The sequence below is a fragment of the Pongo abelii genome, chromosome 4 (assembly GCF_028885655.2).
Source record: "Pongo abelii isolate AG06213 chromosome 4, NHGRI_mPonAbe1-v2.0_pri, whole genome shotgun sequence".
Taxonomy (NCBI): domain Eukaryota; kingdom Metazoa; phylum Chordata; class Mammalia; order Primates; family Hominidae; genus Pongo; species Pongo abelii.
Window position 1 is genome coordinate 82,762,000 of NC_071989.2, and position 21,331 is coordinate 82,783,330.

The following is a 21,331-nucleotide window of genomic DNA, read 5'->3' on the forward strand; positions in this document are numbered from 1 at the left end:
AGCTGGTCTCCAACTCCTGGGCTCAAGCTGTCCTCCCACCTCACCCTCCCAAATAGCTGGAACTACAGTCTCATGCCACTATGCCCACTTCACCCATTCTTTTTAATTATCCAACTCTGCTTTCACAGGAATTGGGGGATGCATACCCAGTAAATGATGGTGAGTGGCTCCATTTGCCCCAGAGGGAAAGATGACTCCCCTAGTTACAGCACATGCTCCAAACAGCTGGTAACAAGCTAAGTGCAATAAATCCTCACTTAATGTCTGTCGGTAGGTTCTTGGAAACTGCAACCTTAAGCAAAATGACTTACAAGGAAACCAATTTTACCGTTGTCTAATTGATATATATGAGAGTTAAGTTCTTACAACATATTTCTGGTCACAAAAATGTTACCAAACTTGTAAATAAACACCAAAACACCTTTAATATTAAACATTGAAATAAACGTGAGCTCTCTATATATTTATTAAATATATATTTAAGAAATATCTTAAATATGTATCTTAGATATTTATTAAATATGTATTTAATAATAAATATTTAATATATTTAATAAGATATATATTTAAGATATTTCTTAATATATTTAATATATATTTAATAAATATCTAATATATAAGATATTTCTTAATATAGTCAATATATATTTAAGATATTTCTTAATATATTTAATATATATAAGAAATGTCATATATATTTAAGAAAGATTAATAAAATATATATATATATTTAAGAAAGACTAATAAAAACAAATAAGATAATTATTTACCTAGTCATTCCAGTTCAGGGTTGAGAGTGGCTGGAGCCTATCCTGGCAGCTCAGGGCTCAAGGCAGGAGCCAACCCCGCACAGGAGGCCATTCCATTGAAGAGCGCGCTCACTCACACACACACACTCACTCATTCTGAGACCATTTAGATAGGTCAATGAGCCTAACATACACATCTTTGGGATGTGAGAGGAAACCAGAATACCTGGAGGAAACACGCTGACATGGGGAAAACATGCAGACTCCACATACACAGTGGCCCTGGCTGGGAAGTATAATAATTTTTTTCCCTCATCATTGTTGAAACACCATTGAAATAAATGTTATTCGAGGATCTGCTATAGATAAATTCACATTCTTCTGGGCCTGAAATTCACATTCTTTTTAAAAATGCTTTCTCTTTTGGTGGGAAAAAGTCAGTTATTTTTGCATCATCTATTCTCCTTTTATTTAAGAGACTTGCTAAGATTCAAAGAATGAAAAAGAAGTGGCAGAGATGAGCCTCATAAATGCCAGTGTGATTTTAAATAAACCTTTTTTTGTTTGTTTTTATAAAATCCAAAGTTTCAGTGCAGGACAGAGGTGGAAAAATGAACAGAAGATCTGTTTTAGGAAATCTAGGCTGCAGTACAATTCAAACTGGTTTAAGCAGGGTGAGTTAAGTCATGTAATTGAACCAAGGAGAGGTTTCCCAGGTATTTCAGGAATGGCAGGAATCAGGTACTGAAACTGTGTTTCAAAGGAAATAGAGCTCAGTTTTCTTTTGAATTAGTTTGAATTTTCAAATAGATTAAAACATCGCCGAATATGTAAAAATCTGTAAACATTATTATTAAAAAATAATAATTGGCTACTTTTGGAGGTTGCTAGACACCATTTATTATTCTAAAATTAATAACGATAAAAAGACTTTATCCTGCCTCTCCTATACACTTTATATTCAGAATAACCGTAGTTAATGAGGGAAAAAAAATTTTTTTGTTGAGACAGAGTTTCACTCTTGTTGTCCACGCTAGAGTGCTATGGCGTGATCTTGGCTCGCTGCAACCTCCCACCTCCCGGGTTCAAGTGATTCTCCTGCCTCAGCCTCCCAAGTAGCTGGGATTACAGATATGTGCCACCTCACCCGGCTAATTTTGTATTTTTAGTAGAGACGGGGTTTCTCCATGTTGGTCAGGCTGGCCTCGAACTGCTGACCTCAGGTGATTCACCCACCTCGGCCTCCCAAAGTGCTGGGATTACAAGCTTGAGCCACCACACCTGGCCATAATTTTTAAGAAATATAATTAAATTTTACTTGGTCTACTCCATTGGGCTATAATCTTACAAGAAAAATAGCCTCTTGGGGAATTATTGTTGTAAAGGTGAATTTAAAAAAATTTTTTGATGTTTAAAAAGAAATAGAAGGCTCATTATTTTGTGATTACACAATATATTTTGCTTTTATAATTAAGATTCTTCCCTGCCTATAGCTTCATATTATTTATTTCCTATCCAGGTTACTTTAGATCCTAGAACTGTAAGAGATGAGACTTTCATGGAAGATTTGATTTATCATAACACAATATGAATCTCTAAGAGACTAAATCCAACTGCCACTTTCACCTTAGTAATATTTCTCCCCAAAATAAAACAATATGAAGTATTTCACCAAGTATTCCATGATAAGTATTTTGAGATACACTTTCCCGACAGGGCACAATGGCTCATGTTTGTAATCCCAGTACTTTGGGAGGCAGAGATGGGAGGATCACTTGAGCCGAGGAGTCTGGGCAACATAGAGAGACCCCCATCTCTACAAAAATAAAAATAAATTAGCCAGAAGTGGTGGCACACATTTGACCCAGCTACTCGGAAGGTTGAAGCAGGAGGATCCCTTGAGCCCAGGAGTTGCAGTGAGCTATGATTGCACCACTGCACTCCAGCCTGGCTGACAGAATGAGACCCTGTGTCAAAAAAAAAAAAAAAAATACACTTTCCAAAAGAATCATTTTCTCAAAGACTTAGACTTTTTTTTTAAAACAAAAATAAGTTACTAATCCATTAACCCAAGCAATTCACATGTTTGGCACAAATTAAAACTGTCATGTAAACTTTTTTAATGGATGGGAATAAGTATGTAACTGAAAAATCAGGATATGTGAAATCTTTTCTCAAAAACTGCAAAATGTTGGAGCACACAAAGGCGAGTTCACACATGATTAAGTGTTGGTTTAGTACCTAAATTTGTTTTTATATTTATTTTTTTATTTATGAGACGGAATTCCACTTTTGTTGCCCAGGCTGGAGCACAATGGTGCGATTTCGGCTCACTGTAACCTCCGCCTCCCAGGTTGAAGCAATTCTTCGGCGTCAGCCTCCCTCATAGCTGGGATTACAGGCGTGTGCCACCACGCCTGGCTAATTTTTGTATTTTTTTAGTAGAGATGGGCCTTCACCATGTTAGCCAGGCTGATCTCAAACTCCTGACCTCAGGTGATCTGCCCGCCTCAGCCTCCCAAAGTGCTGGGACTACAGGGGTATGCTACCGCACCCAGCCCTAAATTTGTTTTTTAGCGATCATTATAGCTGATTCATATGTGTGGGGATATGCCACCCACAACTCCTATAGGCTGTCCCTTCTTAGTGCAGAATTTAATAAGTTCAATTTTACTTTAAAATGGCACAAAATAGATATAAAACACTTCAGAAAGTTGAAAGTACTGTAACCACCCAATGGGTTCTCCTTGCCTGCTGCCTAGACAGAGCCAATTTATCAAGACAGGGGAATTGCAATGGAGAAAGAGTAATTCACTCAGAGCTGGCTATGCAGGAGACCGAAGTTTTATTATTACTCAAATCAGTCTTGCCGAGCATTTGGGGATCAGAGTTTTTAAAGATAATTTGGCGGGTAGGGGCTTGGGAAGTGGGGAGTGCTGACTGGTCAGGTTGGAGATGGAATCATAGGGGGTGGAAGTTAGGTTTTCTTGCTGTCTTCTGTTCCTGGGTGGATGGCAGAACTGGTTGAGCCAGATTATCGGTCTGGGTGGTGTCAGCTGATCCATCAAGCTCAGGGTCTGCAAAATATCTTGGGCACTGATTTTAGGTTTTACAATAGTGATGTTATCCCCAGGAGCAATTTGGGGAGATTCAGACTCTTGGAGCCAGAGGCTGCATGACCCCCAAATTGTAATTTCTAATCTTGTAGCTACCTTGTTAGTCCTGGAAAGACAGACTGATCCCAGGCAAGAAGGGGGTCTTTTTGGGAAAGGGGTATTTTCAATTTTGTTTCAGAGTCAAACCATGAACTGAACTCCTTCCCAAAGTTAGTTTGGCCTACACCCAGGAATGAACAAGGACAGCTTAAAGGTTAGAAGCAAGATGGAGTTGATTAGGTCGGATTTCTTTCACTGTCTTAATTTCCTAAGTTATAATTTTGCAAAGGCGGTTTCAGTACTGTGAAATTTTAGATGATAGCCTAATATAATTAGTATTTCCAAGATGAAAAACCTCTGAAGAATCACTAATGGTATCTGTTATTCTGGCAATTGATTAAAAGATATATTATAATGAAGCCCATAAAATCAGCAGAGGATGATTGAAAAAACACTTGGCATTTCACAAAGGAGAATCAGAGGACTAGACACACCTAGAGGTAAATTGTAACGACCCTCCCACCCATTACTCCAGGATGCCTGCAAGATGTTGCTATTCTATGTGGTCTCTACTATTACAGTTATTCATTGTTTAGTCTATTAGACTGTAAATAATGTTTCTTCAGAAGCAGAAAAGGGCAATTGTTAAGGGGCAATAGCTATACACTGATCTTCTGTCTCAGAAGAAATACCTTACAACATTGTATAATTTATCATGATGTGAAAAAAACAATATTGGAACACAGACATTAAACTACTATTATATATCATCAGGGTTTTGTAAGGATTCTTAGATTACTTTCCCCTTATAAACACAATGTAATGTTGGCATCAAAAATTGGCAATCAAAGTAATAAGGCCATGACAGACTGTCAAAAAGAATTACAGACTCAAATGCAACAGCCTAGAGAACATGACATTGATTTTGTCAACTAGTTTAACAAGTTTGACAGCTTCCTCCTTGCCTGCTTGTCCAGACAAGCGATACTCATTGATGGCCCGAATGCTAAAAAGTCTATATTTCAATGTCTTTCCATTTCTATTCCTCCCCACATCTGGTCTTTTTCTGTGATAGTAACTGATTAAAACGTTGGATTTTAAAACATACTTAACCTAACTCATAATTAGAGAAATATACATTAAAACAGCCAATGACACATTTATTGGTTCATTTTATCTATTAGTCTGGCAAAGATTTAAAAAAAGACTGATAATGCTCAGCACTGGCAATGATCGGGGAAAACAGGTGTTCTCATATACTCTTGGAGGGAGAACAGATGAGTTCAGTCTTTTTTGGAGAGCATTTTGGCAACATCTATCAAAATGTTTCACATGCGCTGGGCACGGTGGCTCATGTCTGTAATCCCAGCACTCTGGGAGGCCTAGTCAGGTGGATCATTTGAGGTCAGGAGTTTAAGACCAGCCTGGCCAACATGGTGAAAACCTGTCTCTACTAAAAATACGAAAATTAGCAGGGCGTGGTGGCACATGCTTGTAGTCCCAGCTACTTGGGAGGCTAAGGCAGGAGAATCGCTTGAACCTGGGAGGCAGAGGTTGCAGTGAGCCAAGATTGCACCACTGTACTCCAGCCTGGGCAACAGAGAGAGACTCTCTTAAAAAAAAAAAAAAAAAAAAAAGTTTTACATGTATGTATACCCCTAGAGATAGCCTTTCCACTTTTAGGAATTTATTCCTATATTACTGATATGCTTGCACCAACTGCAATTTTGAAAAGTTGGAAACTAAGTGTTCATCATTAGGGGATTACGCAGTGAAATACTCTGCTGTCATTATAAAGAATGAAATACGGCTGTATATTAGGACATGTGTAGCTGCCCATGTTACCTTGTTTGCAGAATAAAGCAAAGAGCACAACAACAATGACAGCTCTGGAATTTCATACAGGAAAGGCTTAAGGATGAAATCTGCTTGGAAGTGAGGGCTCTGAAACTTCACCAAAGCTTGCATTTGAATAGCAAACACGGTTTTCACTTAGCTGCTTACATAAAATATTTGTGGCTTTATCTTAGATTCTATGTTTATTTGTGGTTGTTTAGGAAGGTTAAAGAGATACGAAGATATAAATAAAGCCCTCCACACATACCAAGACACCACCTGATCCTGATACTGCAGAACACCACAATTTTTTTATTTCTTCTTTTTATTGAGGTATAATTGACGTACAATGAAATGCACAAATCTTGTATTTTCAGTTCAATGTGTTTTCTGAGCCATTCTCTATTTCTATATTTATTTCATTTAACAGCATACTCAACTCTAAAGGAAGAGAATGGGAGTTGTAGGTGGGAAAAAAAAGGTAATACACAAGCAATAGCTTGAATCTTAAAAGTATAATTTACATGAATAAGACATAATAAAAAGAGAAATTTTAATAATTTCTGGACTGATAAGATTGCCAAATAAATACATGATAATGGGATCTTCTTTGTGTAGAACTGAAATAGCCATATAAACAGGTTTAGACTAATATATTAGTAGGTCTGCCACTGTAGAAAAAAAATTCCAGCTATACCCACAAAAAATCCCAGCCACAAGAGGTTAATCAGAATCTTCACACAGTAAAAAAATGCAGTTCAATGATTTTTGACTCTCTCTATCTCTTTGTGCATGTGTATGTACACACACACACACACACACAGACACACACACACTCAGGTAACCACCTAAGTACTTAAAACAAGATCAAGAATATTTCCGTCACTCCTGCCCTTTCCTCAAAATCCACCTGCAAATGATAGTTTTTCATATAAATGGAATCACTCTGTACGTATTTTTTTAAACTGGATTCTTTTACTTAGTTTTATGTTTTCGGGATTCACCAACATTATTTGCACCAGGTCATTTCTTTTTATTGCTGAGTATTGTTGTATTATGCAAATAGACCAAATTTGTTCAGTGCATTCTCTTGTTAATGGACATATGAGTTATTTTCAGTTTGGACACTGTAATGAATAAGATTGCTATGAACATTCCTGTTGAAATCTTTTTGTGGGTGTATGTTTTCATTTCTCTTTGGGTACATAAATACCTGATGAGCAAAATTCCTGGTCATATAATAGTTATATGTTTAACTTTATTAAAAAGCTGCTGTGTAGTTCTCCAAAGAGAGGACGACTCCCAACAGCAATGTATGAAAGTTCTCTTTGTGTCATATCTTCACGAACATTTGGTATTGTCAATCTTTTATGTGCCAGCCATTTCAATGGATATGAAATAGTATCTCACTGTGGTATTAATTTGCATTTCCCTTATGCCTGATAATACTAGCAAATTTTTGTGTGCTTGTTGGCTGTCTATATACCTTTTGTGAAGTGTCTATTCAAATTTATTGCACACTTTTCCATTGGGCTGTTTGTATTTTTATTATCGATTTCTAACATTCCGTTACATATTCTGGATATGAGAGGCCTTTGTCAAATATCTGTATCATGAATTTTTTTTATTAGTCTCTGGCTTGTCTATTTTTTTTTAAGAGATGAGGTCTCCCTTTGTCACCCAGGCTGCTGGAGTGCAGTGGCATGAACACGACTCACTGCAGCCTCCACTTTCTGGGCTCAAGTGATCCTTCCACCTCAGCCCCCCATACACTTCCACTTCAGCCCCCCATACCCTTCCAAGTGGCTGAGACTACAGGCACACACCACCATGCCTGGCTAATTTTTGTTTTTTTTGTAGAGACAGGGTTTCGTCATGTTGCCCAGGCTGATTTGGAACTCCTGGGCTTAAGCAATCTGCCCATCTAGGACTCCCAAAGTGCTGGAATTAGGTGTGCCGCCACACCTGGCCTCTTAGTATAAGTGTCTTTTGATGAGTAAAAGGTTTTAGTTAGGATACTGTCCAATTTATCCGTTTTTTTTTCTTTTATGATTAGTGCTGGTATTAGTTTCCTAAGGCTGTCATTAACAAATTGCCACAAACTGGATGGCTTAAAACAACAGATACTTATTTTTTATTTATTTAGGTATTTGTTTTTTAAGACAGAGTTTCTCTCTGTCACCAGGCTAGAATGCAGTGGCACAATCTCGGCTCACTGCAACGCCCACCTCCTGGGTTCAAGCAATTCTCCTGCCTCAGCCTCCCGAGTAGCTGGGATTACAGGCATCCGCCACCACGCCCAGCTAATTTTTGTATTTTTAGTAGAGGCAGGGTTTCACCATGTTGGCTAGGATAGTCTTGGTCTCCTGACCTGTGATCCACCTGCCTTGGCCTCCCGAAGTGCTGGGATTACAGGCGTGAGCCACTGCGCCCAGCAACAACAGACATTTGTTATCTCACCATTCTGGAGGCCAGCAATCTAAAATCAAGATGTGGATGGGGCCATGCTCTCTCTGAAGGTTCTAGAGGACAATGTGTTCCATGCCTTTCTCTTAGCTTCTGACCTTGGCCACAATTCATGGCATTCCTTGGCTTGTAGATGCGTCACTCCAATCTCTGCCTTCATCATCACCTGGTGTTCTAGTGTGTTTTTGTCTCTGCGTCTCTTCTCTTCTTATAAGGACATCAATCATATTGGATTAGGGTCCACCTTACTCCACTATAAACTCACCTTAACTAATTACAACTGCAATGACTGTATTTCCAAATACAGTCACATTCTTTTTTTTTTTTTGAGATGGAGGTTTGCTCTTGTTACCCAGACTGGAGTGCAGTGGCACGATCTCGGCTTACCGCAACCTCTGCCTCCCGGGTTCAAGCAATTCTCCTGCCTCAGCCTCCTGAGTAGCTGGGATTACAGGCATGTGCCACCATGCCCAGCTAGTTTTGTATTTTTAGTAGAGGCAGGGTTTCTCCATGTTGGTCAGGCTAGTTTGGAACTCCAGACCTCAGGTGATCCACCCACCTCGGCCTCCCAAAATGCTTGGATTACAGGCGTGAGACACCGCACCCAGCTTTTTTTTTTTTTTTTTTTTTTGGTCAGGACAGAGTCTTGCTCTGCCACCCAGGCTGGAATGCAGTAGCGCATTCTCAGGTCACTGCAACCTCTGCCTCCCAAGTTCAAGTGATTCTCCTGCCACAGCCTCCCAAGTAGCTGGGATTACAGGCACCTGCCACCACATCCAGCTAATTTTTGAATTTTTAGTAGAGATGGTGTTTTGCCATGTTAGCCAGACTGCTCTCGAACTCCTGACCTCAGGTGATTCCCCCTGCCTTGGCCTCCCAAAGTTCTGGGACTATAGGCTTGAGCCACTGCACCTGGCCAAATACAGTCATATTCATAGGCTTTGCAAAGGAAATAAATTTTGGGGGGATACTATCAAACCCAGTATAGTGTTTTTTGTATCTTGGGTTAGAAATCTTTGCTTAAGCCAAAGTCATGACGATATTCTCTTATTCTCTTTTGTTTTCTCCTGGAAGCAGTAGGGTTCTAACTTTACAATGAGTTCTATTTATCTCAGTTATTTTGTGTATGTAATGAGGTAAAGAACAAAATTATTTTTTTCCCATATGGATATCCAGTTGTTACAACACCTTGGGTTGAAAAGATTAGCCCTGGGCAGCTGGCAAGATGGCCAAATAAGAACAGCTCCGGTCTGCAGCTCCTAGTGAGATCAACGCAGAAGGAGGGTGATTTCTGCATTTCTAAATGAGGTACACGGCTCATCTCATTGTGACTGGTTAGACAGTGGGTGCAGCCCATGGAGGGTGAGCAGAAGCAGGGTGGGGCGTCGCCTCTCCCGGAAAGCACGAAGGGTCAGGGAACTCCCTCCCCTAGACAAGGGAAGCTGTGAGGGACTGTGCCTTGAGGGATGGTGCTATTCAGCCCAGATACTACTTTTTTCCCACAGTCTTTGCAACCCATAGACAGGAGATACCCTTGGGTGCCTATACCACCAGGGCCCTGGGTTTCAAGCACAAAACTGGGCAGCCATTTGGGCAGACACCGAGCTAGCTGCAGGAGTGTTTTTTCACACTCCAGTGGCACCTGGAATGCCAGCGAGAGAGAAGCATTCACTCCCCTGGAAAGAGAGCTGAAGCCAGGGAGCCAAGTGGTCTGTCTCAGCAGATCCCACCCCTATGGAAACCAGCAAGCTAAGATCCACTGGCTTGAAATTCTCACTGCCAGCAAAACAGTCTGAAGTTGACCTGAAATGTTCCAGCTTGGTGAGGGGAGGGGCATCTGCCATTACTGAGGCTGGAGGAGGAGTTTTCCCCTTGCAATGTAAGTTCAAACCGGGCAGAACCCATCGCAGCTTGGCAAAGCCTCTGTAGCCAGACTGCTCTCTAGATCCCCACTCTGTGGGCAGGGCGTCTCTGAAAAAAAGGCAGCAGCCCCAGTCAGGAGCTTATAGATAAAACTCCCAACTCCCTGGGACAGAGCACATGGAGAAAGGGGTGGCTGTGGGCACAGCTTCAGCAGACTTAAACATTCCTGCCTGCTGGTTCTGAAGAGAACAGCAAATCTCCCAGCACAGCAATCAAGCTCTGCTAAGGGACAGACTGCCTCCTGAAGTGGGTCCCTGACTCCCCTGCCTCCTGACTGGGAGACACCTCCCAGCAGGGATTGACAGACACCTCATACAGGAGAGCTCCGGCTGGCATCTGGCAGGTGCCCGTCTGGGACAAAGCTTCCAGAGGAAGGAGCAGGCAGCAATCTTTGCTGTTCTGCAACCTCTGCTGGTGATACCCAGACAAACAGGGTCTGGAGTGGACCTCCAGCAAACTCCAGCAGACCTGCAGCAGAGGGTCCTGACTGTTGGAAGGAAAGCTAACAAACAGAAAGGAATAGCATCAACATCAACAAAAAGGATGGCTATGCAAAAACCCCATCCAAAGGTCACCAACATCAAAGATCAAAGGTAGATAAATCCACAAAGATGAGGAAAAACCAGTGCAAAAATGCTGAAAATTCCAAAACTAGAATGCCTCTTCTCCTCCAAAGGATCACAACTCCTCGATAGCAAGAGAACAAAACTTGATGGCGAATGAGTTTGATGAATTGACAGAAGCAGGCTTCAGAAGGTGGGTAATAACAAATTCCTCCGAGCTAAAGGAGCACATTCTAACTCAAAATAATAAGAGCTATCTATGACAAACCCACAGCCAATGTCATACTGAATGGGCAAAACCTGGAAGCATTCCCTTTGGAAATGGGCACAAGACAGGGGTGCCCTCTCTCACCACTCCTACTCAACATATTGTTGGAAGTTCTGGCCAGGGCAATCAGGCAGGAGAAGGAAATAAAGGGCATTCAATTAGGAAAAGAGGAAGTCAAATTGTCCCTGTTTGCAGATGACATGATTGTATATCTAGAAAACCCCATTGTCTCAGCCCAAAATCTCCTCAAGCTGATAAGCAAATTCAGCGAAGTCTCAGGATACAAAATCAATGTACAAAAATCACAAGCATTCTTAATACACCAATAACAGACAAACAGAGAGCCAAATCATGAGTGAACTCCCATTCACAATTGCTTCAAAGAGAATAAAATACCCAGGAATCCAACTTACAAGGGATGTGAAGCACCTCTTCAAGGAGAACTGCAAACCATTGCTCAATGAAATAAAAGAAGATACAAACAAATGGAAGAACATTCCATGCTCATGGGTAGGAAGAATCAATTTCATGAAAATGGCCATACTGCCCAAGGTAATTTATAGATTCAATGCCATCCCTATCAAGCTACCAATGACTTTCTTCACAGAATTGGAAAAAAATACTTTAAAGTTCATATGGAACCAAAAAAGAGCCCGCATCACCAAGTCAATCTTAAGCCAAAAGAACAAAGCTGGAGGCATCATGCTACCTGACTTCAAATTATACGACAAGGCTACAGTAACCAAAACAGCATGGTACAGGTACCAAAACAGAGATATAGACCAATGGAACAGAACAGAGCCCTCAGAAATAATGCCACATATCTACAACTATCTGATCTTTGACAAACCTGACAAAAACAAGCAATAGGGAAAGGATTCCCTATTTAATAAATAGTGCTGGGAAAACTGGCTAGCTGTATGTAGAAAGCTGAAACTGGATCCCTTCCTTACACCTTATACAAAAATTAATTCAAGATGGATTAAAGACTTAAACATTAGACCTAAAACCATAAAAACCCTAGAAGAAAACCTAGGCAATACCATTCAGGACATAGGCATGGGCAAGGACTTCGTGTCTAAAACACCAAAAGCAATGGCAACAAAAGCCAAAATTGACAAATGGGATCTAATGTATATTCTGTTGATTTGGGGTGGAGAGTTCTGTAGATGTCTATTAGGTCCGCTTGGTGCAGAGCTGAGTTCAATTCCTGGATATCCTTGTTAACTTTCTGTCTCGTTGATCTGTCTAATGTTGACAGTGGGGTGTTAAAGTATCCCATTATTATTGTGTGGGAGTCTAAGTCTCTTTGTAGGTCACTAAGGACTTGCTTTATGAATCTGGGTGCTCCTGTATTGGGTGCATATATATTTAGGATAGTTAGCTCTTCTTGTTGAATCAATCCCTTTACCATTATGTAATGTCCTTCTTTGTCTTTTTTGATCTTTGTTGGTTTAAAGTCTGTTTTATCAGAGACTAGGATTGCAACCCCTGCCTTTTTTTGTTTTCTATTCGCTTGGTAGATCTTCATCCATCCCTTTATTTTGAGCCTATGTGTGTCTCTGCACGTGAGATGGGTTTCCTGAATACAGCACAATGATGGGGCTTGACTCTTTATCCAATTTGCCAGTCTATGTCTTTTAATTGGAGCATTTCGTCCATTTACATTTAAAGTTAATATTGTTATGTGTGAATTTGATCCTGTCATTATGATGTTAGCTGGTTATTTTGCTCATTAGTTGATGCAGTTTCTTCCTAGCCTTGATGGTCTTTACAGTTTGGCATGTTTTTGTAGTGGCTGGTACCAGTTGTTCCTTTCCATGTATAGTGCTTCCTTCAGGAGCTCTTGTAAGGCAGGCCTGGTGGTGACAAAATCTCTCAGCATTTGCTTGTCTGTAAAGGATTTTATTTCTCCTTTACTTATGAAGCTTAGTTTGGCTGGATATGAAATTCTGGGTTGAAAATTCTTTTCTTTAAGAATGTTGAATATTGGTCCCCACTCTCTTCTGGCTTGCAGAGTTTCTGCCGAGAGATCAGCTGTTAGTCTGATGGGCTTCCCTTTGTGTGTAACCTGACCTTTCTCTGTGGCTGCCCTTAACATTTTTTCCTTCATTTCAACTTTGGTGAATCTGACAATGAAATGTCTTGGAGTTGCTCTTCTCGAGGAGTATCTTTGTGGCATTCTCTGTATTTCCTGAATTTGAATGTTGGCCTGCCTTGCTAGATTGGGGAAGTTCTCCTGGATAATATCCTGCAGAGTGTTTTCCAACTTGGTTCCATTCTCCCCATCACTTTCAGGTACACCAATCAGATGTACATTTGGTCTTTTCACATAGTCCCATATTTCTTGGAGGCTTTGTTGATTTCTTTTTATTCTTTTTTCTCTAAACTTCCCTTCTCGCTTCATTTCATTCATTTCATCTTCCATCACTGATACCCTTTCTTCCAATTGATCGCATCGGCTACTGAGGCTTCTGCATTCATCACGTAGCTCTCGTGCCTTGGTTTTCAGCTCCGTCAGGTCCTTTAAGGACTTCTCTGCATTGGTTATTCTAGTTATCCATTCGTCTAACTTTTTTTTCAAAGCTTTTAACTTCTTTGCCATTGGTTCAGATTTCCTCCTGTAGCTCGGAGTAGTTTGATCGTCTGAAGACTTCTTCTCTCAACTCATCGAAGTCATTCTCCATCCAGCTTTGTTCCCTTGCTGGTGAGGAGATGCGTTCCTTTGGAGGAGGAGAGGTGCTCTGATTTTTAGAGTTTCCAGTTTTTCTGCTCTGCTTTTTTTCCCATCTTTGTGGTTTTATCTACCTTTGGTCTTTGATTACGGTGACGTACAGATGGGTTTTTGGTGTGGATGTCCTTTCTGTTTGTTAGTTTTCCTTCTAACAGACAGGACCCTCAGCTGCAGGTCTGTTGGAGTTTGCTAGAGGTCCACTCCAGACCCTGTTTGCCTGGGTATCAGCAGTGGTGGCTGCAGAACAGCAGATATTGGTGAACCTCAAATGCTGCTGCCTGATCATTCCTCTGGAAGTTTTGTCTCAGAGGAGTACCCGGCCGTGTGAGGTGACAGTCCACCCCTACTGGGAGGTGCGTCCCAGTTAGGCTACTGGGAGGTCAGGGACACACTTGAGGAGGCAGTCTGCCCATTCTCAGATCTCAAGCTGCATGCTGGGAGAACCACTACTCTCTTCAAAGCTGTCAGAGAGGGACACTTAAGTCTGCAGAGGTTACTGCTGTCTTTTTGTTTGTCTGTGCCCTGCCCCCAGAGGTGGAGCCTACAGAGGCAGGCAGGCCTCCTTGAGCTGTGATGGGCTCCACCCAGTTCGAGCTTCCCAGCTGTTTTGTTTACCTAATCAAACAACTGACTCGGCAATGGCGGGTGCCCCTCCCCCAGCCTCGCTGCCGCCTTGCAGTTTGATCTCGGACTGCTGTGCTAGAAATGAGTGAGACTCTGTGGGCGTAGGACCCTCCAAGCCAGGTGCGGGATATAATCTCCTGGTGTGCCGTTTTTAAAGCCCATTGGAAAAGCGCAATATTAGGGTGGGAGTGACCCGATTTTCCAGGTGCCGTCTGTCACCCCTTCTTTGACTAGGAGAGGGAATTCCCTGACCCCTTGCACTTCCTGGGGGAGGCGATGCCTCGCCCTGCTTTGGCTCGTGCACGGTGCACTGCACCCACTGTCCTGCACCTACTGTCTGGCACTCCCCAGTGAGATGAACCCAGTACCTCAGCTGGAAATGCAGAAATCACCCGTCTTCTGCATCGCTCACACTGGGAGCTGTAGACTGGAGCTGTACCTATTCGGCCATCTTGGCTCCTCCTCGACATTCTTAAAGAAAAGAATTTTCAATCCAGAATTTCATATCCAGCCAAACTAACCTTCATAAGTGAAGGAGAAATAAAATCCTTTACAGACAAGCAAATGCTGAGGGATTTTGTGGTAGTAACCAGGCCTGCCTTACAAGAGCTCCTGAAGGAAGCACTAAATATGGAAGGGAAAAACCAGTACCAGCAACTGCAAAAACATAGCAAAATGTAAAGACCATTGACACGATGAAGAAACTGCATTAACTAATGTGCAAAATAACCAGCTAGCATCATAATGACAGGATGAAATTCACACATAACAATATTAACCTTAAATATAAGAGGGATATATGTCCCAATTAAAAGACACTGACTGGCAAATTGGATAAAGAGTGAAGACCCATTGGTGTGCTGTATTCAGGAGATCCTTATCAGTGCAAAGACACACAAACGCTCAAAATAAAGGGATGGAGCAATATTTACCAAGCAAATGAAAAGCAAAAAAAAAAAAAAAAAAAAAAGCAGGGGTTGCAATCCTAGTCTCTGAATAAAAAACAGACTTTAAACCAACAAAGATCAAAAAAGACAAAGAAGGACATTACATAATGGTAAAGGGATTAGTGCAAAAAGAAGAGCTAACTATCCTAAATATATATGCACCCAATACAGGAGCACCCAGATTCATAAAGCAAGTTCTTAGAGACCTACAAAGAGACTTAGACTCTCACACAATAACAGTCAGAGACTTTAACACCCCACTATCAATATTAGACAGATCAACGAGATAGAAAATTAACAAGGATATTCAGGACTTTAACTCAGCTCTGGACCAAGCAGACCTAATAGACATCTACAGAACTCTCCACCTCAAATCAACAGAAGATACATTCTTCTCAACACCACATCACACTTATTCTAAAATTAACCACATAATTGGAAGTAAAACAGTCCTCAGCAAATGCAAAAGAATGGAAATCATAACAAACAGTCTCTCAGACCGAGGTGCAATCAAATTAGAACTCAGGATTAAGAAACTCACTCAAAACCACACACCTGTGTGGAATGTGAACAACCTGCCCCTGAATGACTACTGGGTAAATAACAAAATTAAGGCAGAAATAAATAAGTTCTTTGAAACCAATGAGAACAAAGACACAAGGTACCAGAGTCTCTGGGACACAGCTAAAGCAGTGTTTAGAGGGAAATTTATAGCACTAAGTGCCCACAGGAGAAAGCGGGAAAGGTCTAAAACCAACACCCTAACATCACAGTTAAAAGAACTAGAGAAGCAAGAGCAAACAAATTCAAAGGCTAGCAGAAGACAAGAAATAACTAAGATCAGAACAGAACTGAAGGAGATAGAGACATGAAAAACACTCCAAAAAATCAATGAATCCAGGAGCTGGTTTTTTGAAAAGATTAACAAAATATTAAACATTAAAATAGATAGACCACTAGCCAGACTAATAAAGAAGAAAAGAGAGAAGAATAAAACAGACACAATAAAAAAATTAAAAGGGATGTCACCACTGATCCCACAGAAATACAAACTACCATCAGTGAATACTATAAACACCTCTACACAAATAAACTACAAAATCTAGAAGAAACTGATAAATTCCTGGACACATACACCCTCCCAAGACTAAACCAGGAAGAAGTCGAATCCCTGAATAGACCAATAATAAGTTCTAAAATTGAGACAGTAATTAATAGCCTACCAACCAAAAAAAGCCCAGGACCAAACAGATTCACAGCTGAATTCTACCAGAGGTACAAAGAGAAGCTGGTACCATTCCTTCCAAAACTATTCCAAACAACAGAAAAAGAGGGACTTCTCCCTAACTCATTGTATGAGGCCAGCATCATCCTGATACCAAAACCCAGCAGAGACACAACAAAAATAGAAAATTTCAGGTCAACATCCCTGATGAAGTTCAGTGTGAAAATCCTCAATAAAATACTGTCAAACCAAATCCAGCAGCACATCAAAAATCTTATCCACCACGATCAAGTTGGCTTCATCCCTGGGATGCAAGGCTGGTTCAACATACACAAATCAATAAACGTAATCCATCACATAAACAGAAACAATGACAAAAATCACATGATTATCTCAATAGATGCAGAAAAGGCCTCTGATAAAATTCAACAGCCCTTCATGCTAAAAACTCTCAATAAACTGGATATTGATGGAACATATTTCAAAATAATGAGAGCTATTTATGACAAACCCACCGCCAATATCATACTGAATGGGCAAAAGCTGGAAGCATTCCCTTTGAAAACCAGCATGAGACAAGGATGCCCTCTCTCACCACTCCTATTCAACATAGTATTGGAAGTTCTGGCCGGGGCAATCAGGCAAGATAAAGAAATAAAGAGTATTCAAATAGGAAGGGAGGAAACCAAACTGTCTCTGTTTGCAGATGACAAGATTGTATATTTAGAAAACCCCATCTTCTCATCCCCAAAACTCCTTAAGCTGATAAGCAACTTCAGCAAAGTCTCAGGATAGAAAATCAATGTGCAAAAAATCACAAGCATTTCTATACACAAATAATAGACAGAGAGACAAATCATGAGTAAACTGCCATTCACAATTGCTGCAAAGAGAATAAAATACCTAGGAATACAGCTTACAAGGGACATGAAGGACCTCTTCAAGGAGAACTACAAACCACTGCTCAAGGAAATCAGAGAAGACACAAACAAATGGACACAAACATTCCATGCTCATGGATAGGAAGAATCAGTATCATGAAAATGGCCATACTGCCCAAAGCAATTTAGAGATTCAATGCTATTCCCATCAAGTTACCATTGACTTTCTCCACAGAATTAGAAAAAAACTACTTTAAATTTCATATGCAACCAAAAAAGAGCTAGTATAGCCAAGACAATCCTAAGCAAAAAGAACAAAGCTGGAGGCATCACACTGCCTGACTTCAAACTATACTGCAAAGCTACAGTAACCAAAACAGCATAATACTGGTACCAAAACAGATATATAGACCAATGGAACAGAACAGAGGCCTCAGAAATAATGCCACACATCTACAACCATCTGATCTTTGACAAACCTGACAAATACAAGCAATGGGGAAAGGACTCCCTATTTAATAAATGGAGTTGGGAAAACTGGCTGGCCATATGCAGAAAAGTGAAACTGGACCCCTTCCTTACACCTTATACAAAAATTAACTCAAGATGGATTAAAGACTCAAATTTAAGACCTAAAAACCATAAAACCCTAGAAGAAAACCTAGGCAATACCATTCAGGGCATAGGCATGGGCAAAGACTTCATGACTACAACATCAAAAGCAATTGCAACAAAAGCCAAAATTCACAAATGGAATCTGATTAAACTAAAGAGCTACTGCACAGCAAAAGAAACTATTATCAGAGTGAACAGGCAACCTACAGAATGGGAGAAAACTTTTGCAATCTATCCATCTGACAAAGGGCTAATATCCAGAATCAACAAAGAACTTAAGCAAATTTACAAGAAAAAACAACCCCATCAAAAAATGGGCAAAGTATATGAACAGACACTTCTCAAAAGAAGGCATTTATGCAGCCAACAAACATATAAAAAAAAGCTCATCATCACTGGTCATTAGAGAAATGCAAATCAAAACCACAATGAGATACCATCTCATGCCAGTTAGAATGGTGATCATTAAAAAGTCAGGAAACAACAGATGCTGGAGAGGATGTAGAGAAATAGGAATGCTTTTACACTGTTGGTGGGAGTGTAAATTAGTTCAACCATTGTGGAAGACAGTGTGGTGATTCCTTAAGGATCTAGAACCAGAAATACCATTTGACCCAGCAATCCCATTACTGGGTATATACCCAAAGGATTATAAATTATTCTACTGTAAAGACATATGTACATGTATGTTTATTGCAGCACTGTTCACAATAGCAAAGACCTGGAACAACCCAAATGCCCATCAATGATAGAGTGGATAAAGAAAATGTGGCACATAGACACCATGGAATACTATGCAGCCATAAAAAAGTTGAGTTTATGTCCTTTGCAGGGACATGGATGAAGCTGGAAACCATCATTCTCAGCAAACTAACACAGGAACAGAAAACCAAACACTGCATGTTCTCACTCATAAGTGGGAGTGGAACAATGAGAACACATGGACACAGGGAGGGGAACATCACACACCAGGACCTGTTGAGGGGTGGGGGGCTAGGGGAAGGATAGCATTAGGAGAAATACTTAATGTAGAAGACAGGTTGATGGGTGCAGCAAACCACCATGGCACTTGTATACCTATGTAACAAACCTGCATTTTCCGCACATGTATCCCAGAACTTAAAGTATTAAAAAAAAAAAAAAGATTAGCCTTTGCTCATTTAATTGACTTAGTGCCTCCACTTACTTTAAAAACAATCATGCATGCTTCCTGACAGATGACAGCTGTCAGAGTTAATTATTGATAAAATAGAATTAGAATATATTGTGGATGTCAGTCTCATCTCATATCATCTGCATTAGGAAAAAATGTGAATGTGTGTTCTTTAGTTTAAAACATCACGTGGTAGAAAATGATTATGAAAGCGGAGATGTGGCTCAGTCAAGGAAAGCATTAAACAAGATGAGGGAAGATTGAAGGAGTAGTTTTCTAGACAGAGAAGAGAGAAAGGTCACGCTAGATATAAAGATTAATCACCATGGCACAGGCACTGAATGACATAAAACCAAAGCTGGCTCAACATTTGGAAGTGCATCCTAGCAAAGAGAAGAAGAATGTGATTTCTTTATGGCAGTTCAAAGTTGAGTCGTAGTTAATCATTATACAAGCAGTGAAGCAGTAGTCAGCCAATGCTGTCTGCAGTAACTGAGGTGGGTTATGCACAGGCAATGCAATCAGAACTAACATAAGCCCAAGTAGAGTGGGCATTATTTTGTTTTGTCTCCTTTCTCCTTCAACATTCTTTTTTTTTTTCTTTTCTTTTTTTTTTTAAACAGAGTCTCACTCTGTGGCCCAGGCTGGAGTGCAGTGGCACAATCTCAGCTCACTGCAACCTCTGCCTCCTGGGTTCAAGTGATTCTCCTGCCTCAGCCTCCCAAGTAGCTGGGATTACAGGCACACACCACCACTCCCAGCTAATTTTTGTATTTTTGTATTTTAGTATAGTTTCACCATGTTGGCCGGGCTGGTCTTGAACTCCTGACCTCAAGTGATCCACCTGCCTCAGCCTCTCAAAGTGCTGGGATTACAGTCGTGGGCCACCGGGCCAGGCCATCAACATACGTTTTACCTTGTCTTTCTTTCTTACTGCCCTCCTCCAACTGTCCACCTTTTACATGGTTCTCTAATATAATGTCTATATTGTTGAATGAAGGACTAACTCACTCTCCTTCAAGTAGGGCTCTCAGAGAACTGAGATTGCTAAAACTTATTCTACACATTATTTCTTCTTTCCTGGTTCTCCTCCTTTTAGCTAATCACGAAGTCTGACCCTTCTAGTATTGGAGTATGGGGAGGACAGAAAGATGGAGAGAGAAGGCAGAAAAGTTCTTACTAGAGTAGTGTCAATTGTGTACTGGAACCAGCTGCTACTAGTTGGTAAGAACTAATTGCTAAACTTTCAGGAATTTGCAATTCAATTATTACATATAGCCATTAATGTATATAAAATTATAATTAAATAACTTGTATTTAAAATAAATGCAATAAATACAAAAAACTCATCACTTCCTAATTAGTTTGCTACATTTTATTCTGGGATCAGAAGAGGAGGAGAGCCAGGAAAGAAACAAATATTAATGTAAGGGAAGAATTTTAGAATATTTACACCACAAAAACCTTACAAATCAGGGCTTTCCTCCTAACAAAGATTCTTTGCTTAGCCAAACTGTAGTCAGGCTCCTGAGCCTTCCCCTAGATCCATCTTAGAGAGACATCGTAAAATCCAGTTTTAGCAGAGAGCCCTGCTAAGTCAGTTTAGCAAGAACTTTTCAGTCTTAATATCTGATCACCCTTGGTATCTGATGAGGTTCCTCATCCTCCACTATCCCCCAGGTGAGGTCTGATCACACTGGCCTGTCTTTAGCAGGAATATTGTTAGGTTGGCTTAGCCAGAATCTTACCCTTGATGTTTTACCTCTTAGTAATTTTCAATCCACTGACTCCACCCTGCTCCTTGGCTATAAATGCCCACTTGCCTATGCTGTGTTCTGGGGTTGAGCCCAATCTCTGCCCCCACTACAAGACCTTATTGCAGTGGTCCTGAACAAAGTCTTCCTTACTGTGCTATAACACGTGTCACCGAATAATTTTTTTGTTTAACAACTTCCCCCTGGTTGTTAAACATTTACCAGCACACAGCTGAGTAGTATTGTTCTAAGGCAGTTTTGCACCCTCTGAGTCTGGCATTGGTTTAAAGCTGACTCTATCATAAGGAATTCTGTAATGCCTTTAGAGACCTGACCCACCACTGGTAGGTAATCTTTCACATTCAGTTCACCTGATCTGGGAGAATGTAAATTCGTCTCTTTTTTCCTTTGAGACATAGTTTCGCTCTTGTTGCCCAG